The sequence below is a fragment of the Apteryx mantelli genome, chromosome 20, assembly GCF_036417845.1.
Source record: "Apteryx mantelli isolate bAptMan1 chromosome 20, bAptMan1.hap1, whole genome shotgun sequence".
NCBI classification, from domain to species: domain Eukaryota; kingdom Metazoa; phylum Chordata; class Aves; order Apterygiformes; family Apterygidae; genus Apteryx; species Apteryx mantelli.
Window position 1 is genome coordinate 10,212,777 of NC_089997.1, and position 7,206 is coordinate 10,219,982.

The 7,206-nt window shown below is 46.2% G+C and overlaps 1 long non-coding RNA gene across 1 annotated transcript; it reads right to left on the reverse strand.

Annotated features, from left to right (window-relative positions):
- Positions 1-348: 348 nt before the first annotated feature.
- On the reverse strand, positions 349-6,893 carry LOC136993846 (uncharacterized). Its single transcript, XR_010886118.1, has 2 exons — positions 6,138-6,893; positions 349-6,045 (listed from the first exon to the last, which is right to left on the reverse strand). It is a non-coding gene; the product is annotated as an uncharacterized lncRNA (long non-coding RNA).
- Between the last annotated feature and the right edge of the window lie 313 nt (positions 6,894-7,206).

Genomic DNA, 7,206 nt, shown 5'->3' on the forward strand with positions numbered 1-7,206 from the left:
TGCTAGGCCCATGGCTGCTGTTTGTGGTTGTGAGGTCACTTGTGGCTCAGTGCCTGATAGGCCAGTGCTAGGCCCATGGCTGCTGTTTGTGGTTGTGAGGTCACTGGTGCCTCAGTGCCTGATAGGCCAGTGCTAGGCCCATGGCTGCTGTTTGTGGTTGTGAGGTCACTTGTGGCTCAGTGCCTCATAGGCCAGTGCTAGGTGCTTGGCTGCTGGTTGTGGTTGTGAGGTCACTTGTGGCTCAGTGCCCGATAGGCCAGTGCTAGGTGTTATGGAAAATCAGGCTCGCCGGCCTCCATAACAGGGTCCGACCCTTGGTTCCTGCCGAGGCAGAAGTTCGAAGTCAGATTGAAGAAAAATAAAATTTAATGACATACGTGTGGTAATTACAGCTCGAGCTGGGTGCCTCCGAAGAGGGACCCCGAACAAAGAAATCCCTGGGCAATTATACCCTTACAATCTAAATTCCCCACCCCTTAAGCGATAGTTTGGACCAATAGTAATAGTTAGGTCTCGGTTCTTCCCCTTCTTCCTTGGGCCCCTTTATTGTCTCTAGGCAGGCCGCTGCTTATCTTCAAGGTTGGCTACTCCTGCTGTCCGTGTAACTTCTTTATCCCTCCAGCTTGAACCGGCTCTGGGGCCCCCTTTTACTTATCTAAGTAAAAGTTCACAGCAAGTTCACAGCCTGAGGCCTAAGGCTTCAGCAAATTTAGCTACTAATGCTAAGCAAGTTATGCTAAGCAATTAATTCTAGACAGCTTCAGTTCAATATTCTCTAACAGTCCTCCCTTTGTTTTTATTAAGCATCCCTGCTAATATGTTAAGCAGAGTTCTCGAAGCCTTTCGAGGCGTACTATCACTCTCCATAATCTTATATACAATATGGTTGTAAGCAATAGGCATAACATGGTCAAACTTAACATAACTATTACTGGGTGCAACATGTGATTATAGATCCCTGTTGCAGTTGGTGACCATCCCAGAAGAGTCTCCCACCAATGATATTCTCCATTCTTCTTCACTCTTTCCAGGATATGGAGTATCTCTTCTGCATCATGATGAACAGTGATTAGAGTTTTTTGTCCATTATTTCGGATGCATTTTAACAGTTGACACAGGTCATCATGTTGTAGTAGTTTCTGTACCAATGTAAGGTTCATTCCGATGGGGGTAGGTAATAAATCTTGACTTAAGGTATAATTAGATTGTATTAATTGATGAGACACAACAGGAGCTGAATAATTAAAGTCACAGCCCATAACTTTAGAAAAATTACAAACACAAATATTTGAATGATTACTTGTGTCTACAGTAATGTTATCTATGAATATAAGATTACAGAGAGTTCTCATACAGACACATCCTTTTCCAATATATACAAGTACAGTTTCAGGGGGTTCATCAGGATGTATTTCAAAATGACAAACATTTTGTTCAGTATCAAGACAAATGTCTTGAGCTTTGACAGTGTTTATCTCACAAATAAATATATATATAATTTTAAGATTTTCAAACCTTTTTTGCATACCTAGAACATACTGGGTTAGCTGTTCATCTCCATCCAACAGGCTGGTCTTAGCTGGGATATAAGTTCCTGTAGCCAATTGATGCCCAAATAAGACTTCTGCTGGGGATAATCCTACCTGTTGTATAGGGGTTGTTCTAATTTCCCACAGCACTAAGTTTAAGGCATTAGGCCATTTGAGACTTGCCTCTGTACATACCCATGCTAACTTGTTTTTAATAGTTCTGTTCATTCTCTCAGTTTGTCCTCAAGACTGGGGATGATAAGGTGTGTACAATTCTCTATGAATTCCTAGCATTTGATATAATTTCCCTAAAACTCCTGCTGAAAAGTGCGAACCCCTACCTGAATCTACAGTTTCTGGGACTCCAGACCTAGGGACAATTTCCTTTAACAAGGCTTTAATCACTGCAGCCGTATCTGCTTTGCAGGTAGGAAAGGCTTCCACCCATCTGCTTAGTTGATCAACTGTCACAAGAAGATGTTTAAATCCTTCTGCTGCTGGCATGTCAGCATAGTCAATTTGTAGACGCTGGAATGGAAAATAAGCCCGTGGGAGGCCTCTTCCGTTAATCTTAGGATAAGTATCGTTAAATTTTTGGCAAGTTGGGCAGGTTGTTGTTATGCATTTTGCAACCACATGCACTCAAGAGCTGCCCAGGTTTGTAGAGTACATGAGGCGACAGTCAATGCTCCTCCATGTCCACGATCATGATATCACCTATCTGTAGAAAGTAAATACCTTAAGGAAAGGATGGGCTTACCCCTGATAGTCCAAATTCCTTTTTCGTCTTGAACCACTTCACGCTTTTTCCAATTCTCTTTCTTCTTCTGTGGCATATACACAGTCATTGGGTGACCCAAAACTTCAGGTCGTGCTTTTCTAATAAGGGCTGCTGTAGCTACTATGCTCTGATGCATCCTGGAGTGCCTTTGATTACCGCATCTAGTTGGGTGAAGTAATAGGCCACTGGCCTACGGTGAGGACCTAGTTTTTGACTGAATACTCCACTTGCTACTCCGTCGTTCATGAACAAATAATTCAAATGGCTTACTCTAATCTGGTAGTCCTAGAGCCGGGGCTGAGACCAACACCCTTTTTACAGATGTAAAAGCTTTCTCTTTTTCTGGAGTCCAGGTCAAAGGCTCTGTCTCCTCCGTTTTTGTTGCCTGGACCAATGGTTTGGTAAGCTCTCCCAACCCAGGAATCCATGGCTGACAAAATCCTACAGCTCCTAAAAATCCCCTAAATTGCTTTTTTGTTATAGGACGGGGTATATTGAGAATTGTCTTTACCCGTTCTGGATCAATTAATCTGTGTCCCTCCTTCAAGATAAACCCCAAATATTTTACCTCTTGTTGACACAGCTGGAGCTTGGACGGAGATGCTCGATGTCCTTTCTCAGCAAGAGCGTTACATAGAGAAATAGTGTCTTTCAAACATGTCTCGTAATCTTTACTTGCTAATAACAAATCATCCACATACTGTATTAACACTGAATGTCCTGGAAGTTTGATATCTGCCAGATCATTTTTAAGTATACGTGAAAAAAATAGTCGGAGACCCAGTAAATCCCTGTAGTAGCCTAGTCCGAGTCAATTGTTGTCCCTTCCAAGTGAAGGCAAAAAGATCTTGGCTGTCCTCAGCTACTGGTATACTAAAAAAGGCTGCTGTTAAATCAATCACAGTAAAATAAGTTGCCCAGTGGAGCATCTGTGGTAATATAGTTGATGGGTCAGGAACTACTGGATGCGGAGCGATTACATTTTGGTTTACAACTCTTAGGTCTTGTACAAACCGATACTCCGGATCGCCATTTAGAATCCTGCCTATTCTTTTTAACTGGCAGAATCGGGGTGTTGTATGGGGATTCACAAACTCTAAGGATACCCAGTTTTAGATAGTGATCAATTTGCTTTTGGATACTTTTCTCTGCTTCCTTTGGGATAGGGTATTGTTTAACCGCGGGAGGTAATCCTCCCCTTGTTTTGATTGAGACTGGACTAGCTGATTTCAATAGTCCAACATCAATCCCTGAAGAGCTCCATAACTTTCCAGGAACTGATTCTAAACCTGTCGGAATTTGCAGATTAGTTGACTCTGGTTCTGGTGTCTCAGCCAGAACACATGAGCCCATTATTATTAATTTCATCCCTTCCGGCTGTAAGCAGATCTGGGTATCCAGGGCTTGTAAGAGATCCCTCCCTAAAAGGCAAAAGGGTGAATCCATGGAAATTATGAAACGTCCCCACACTCCTTTTCCTCCAAGAGTGAGCAACAAGGGCTTAGTCAACGTTCGTTCGCCTTTTCCCATTACTCCCTGTATTGTTATTTTATCTGATGACTTACATCCTTTAGGCTCAAAATTCAGAAGAGAAAGGGTAGCTCCAGTATCCACTAAGAAGGGAATTTCTTGACCTGCTATATTTGCCATTACCTGCCCCCTGAAATCCAAATCTATATCCCATAAATTTACCCCAATTCCCACGGTGTTTTCTGGGTCTCCCATCTCCTGTCATTGTGGACTGGCTGGGAATTGCCTGGTGTCATTCCCAGTACTCGGCTGTCCCATGCCATCCCTTCTATTCCTAGGCATGCGGGGTCTCACTGGGCATTCCTGCTGCCAGTGCCCTTGTTCACCACAATAATGGCAATAATCATTAACTCTTAAGCGTACAATACGTTCGCTTTGGTTCCGCCTGTCTCCTCTGACCCTTGCTCGTCCCCTTCCTCTAGTTTCTTTAAACTCGTCTCTTAACACAGCCGCTAACACACTCACTTCCTTTCTTCTGTCGTCTCTTTTCTTTCACCTTCTCTTCATCTCGACCGTTATATACAAATGTGGCTAAGCGTACTATTTCATCCATAGACTTCCCTGGCCAGTCAGGAACATGTTTAGAAAAATACTTTTTAATGTCAGAGGCCATTTGATCCACAAATGTGGAAACTATCAGAGGCCTCTTAGCCTCGGCTTCTGGGTCTATCCCCCCTCCAAACATTCTGATTTGTTTAAATAGTCTGGAGAGGAAAGCTGAGGGCTGTTCCTCAGGTTGTTGCTGACACTCCCTTATTTTAGACCAATTCGCGGTCTTTTGTCCTGCTAACCGTATAGCTTCTTCTAAGCCTTGTCTGGCTAATTGCAACTGCCTGTAATCTGCCTCTACATTATAATTCCACCCGGGGTCCACAATTGGCCAGGCTGTTCGGGCAGCCACAACACCCCCCTCTCCTGCCCAAGGATGGTTTACATCCAGAATTGAGTGTTTTTCATCTGGAGTGAACAAGGCTTCAAGGAGCATTTGTACATCCCCCCATGTAGGATCATACGCCCGCAGTATTCCTCTTACAATTTGTAACACTTTCTCTGGATCTTCCCTAAGCCTGGGAGTTTGTTGACCCCATACAACCAAATCTTGGGGCCCCCAGGGTCGGTAAATTCGCGTTGTAGCTACCCGAGGTGCCCCGTCCGGACCTGGCGGGGGCACTCCTGGCACAGGAACGACATGCAAAGGGGCTTGAAAGGCAGAGGGGGAAGGCAAGGCGGGGTATAGAGAAGTTGAAGCAGAGGATGGTGCATAGGGTGGAGCAGTTTCCACAAGCGTTTTAGCAGCTGCACTACTTTCAATACTCTGAGAAAATTTTTCTTTGCCCAACTGTCCCATACACACCAATAATCCATTTGTCCGGGGAACCTATCCTGCAAATGGTGACGCAGGAAAGTTAACTCCTGATGACCAAAGGTTCCCTGTGGCGGCCATCGTTCTGCCGGGTTACCATCCTTTGTCAGGAACGGCCAATCCTCCTGACATAGTTGGATCAATCCCCCCCCCTTTTTTCCTTTTTTTTTTTTTCCCTCTTAGGTTCTTGGTACCATCAACCTTACTCTATTTTTGCAGAATTTCGGTTAAGGGCGTCCCCTTTTCTATGCCGAACTTATTTCCCATATTGAGTTCCTGAAAAGTGCGTCTTATGCTGATCAGGCAGCACACTTCCTTATAATATACCTTTTTTTTTTTTTTTTTTTTTTTCTCAGCAACACCAGAATTTAAATTTTCATTACCCCCTGCAGCCAGCATGATTACACTCTTTCTCTCTCTCACTCTCTCTCTCTGGGAACCGCACTCACACCACCCGAGTCTTTGACTGCTAGGACTCCCGTCCCTTCGCAGTGGGCGGCTCTGTCAGCCGACGGGTGCCCCTTTCGGTTCCCAGGTCATACGCACTCACACCAGTCACGGTACCGGTATCCACACTCACACTAGTCACAGTAACTCTAAGTTAGTCTTGCAGTGCACCTTACGCTGATCAGGCTGCGCACTCCCCCCCTTCCGGCCGGAGTGAGACGGGACTCGAACCCTCTCAAAACCTGGGCGTGGGACTCGAACCCACCCCAAAACCCGGGAGTGGGACTCGAACCCACTCCAAAACCTGGGCGTGGGACTCAAACCCACCCCAATCCTGGGCGTGGGACTCAAACCCACCCCAAAACCTGGGCGTGGGACTCGAACCCACTCCAAACCTGGGCGTGGGACTCGAACCCACCCCAAAACCTGGGCGTGGGACTCAAACCCACCCCAATCCTGGGCGTGGGACTCGAACCCACCCCAAAACCTGGGCGTGGGACTCGAACCCACCCCAAAACCTGGTACGCCTTACGGTGATCAGCCCGCGTACCCCTTACAGTGCACTTTGTTACCAAACCAGAATTTAGAATTTAGGCAGGAATTTAAGACTCACCCTCTCGGTGCCTCCCATTGCCAAAGATCCCAGGTGAACTCACCCGATGGCGCCAGATGATCGTTTGGAGACGAGAGGCCCCGACGGTGGTCACCTAGGGTCCCACCTGGGTCGCCAAACTGTTATGGAAAATCAGGCTCGCCGGCCTCCATAACAGGGTCCGACCCTAGGTTCCTGCTGAGGCAGAAGTTCGAAGTCAGATTGAAGAAAAATAAAATTTAATGACATACGTGTGGTAATTACAGCTCGAGCTGGGTGCCTCCGAAGAGGGACCCCGAACAAAGAAATCCCTGGGCAATTATACCCTTACAATCTAAATTCCCCACCCCTTAAGCGATAGTTTGGACCAATAGTAATAGTTAGGTCTCGGTTCTTCCCCTTCTTCCTTGGGCCCCTTTATTGTCTCTAGGCAGGCCGCTGCTTATCTTCAAGGTTGGCTACTCCTGCTGTCCGTGTAACTTCTTTATCCCTCCAGCTTGAACCGGCTCTGGGGCCCCCTTTTACTTATCTAAGTAAAAGTTCACAGCAAGTTCACAGCCTGAGGCCTAAGGCTTCAGCAAATTTAGCTATTAATGCTAAGCAAGTTATGCTAAGCAATTAATTCTAGACAGCTTCAGTTCAATATTCTCTAACACTAGGTGCCTGGCTGCTGTTTGTGTTGTGATGTCACTTTTGGCTCAGTGCCTGATAGGGCAGTGCTAGGCCCATGGCTGCTGTTTGTGGTTGTGAGGTCACTTGTGGCTCAGTGCCTGATAGGTTAGTGCTAGGCCCATGGCTGCTGTTTGTGGTTGTGAGGTCACTTGTGGCTCAGTGCCCGATAGGCCAGTGCTAGGTGCTTGGCTCCTGTTTGTGGTTGTGAGGTGACTTGTGGCTCAGTGCCTGATAGGCCAGTGCTAGGCCCATGGCTGCTGTTTGTGGTTGTGAGGTCACTTGTGGCTCAGTG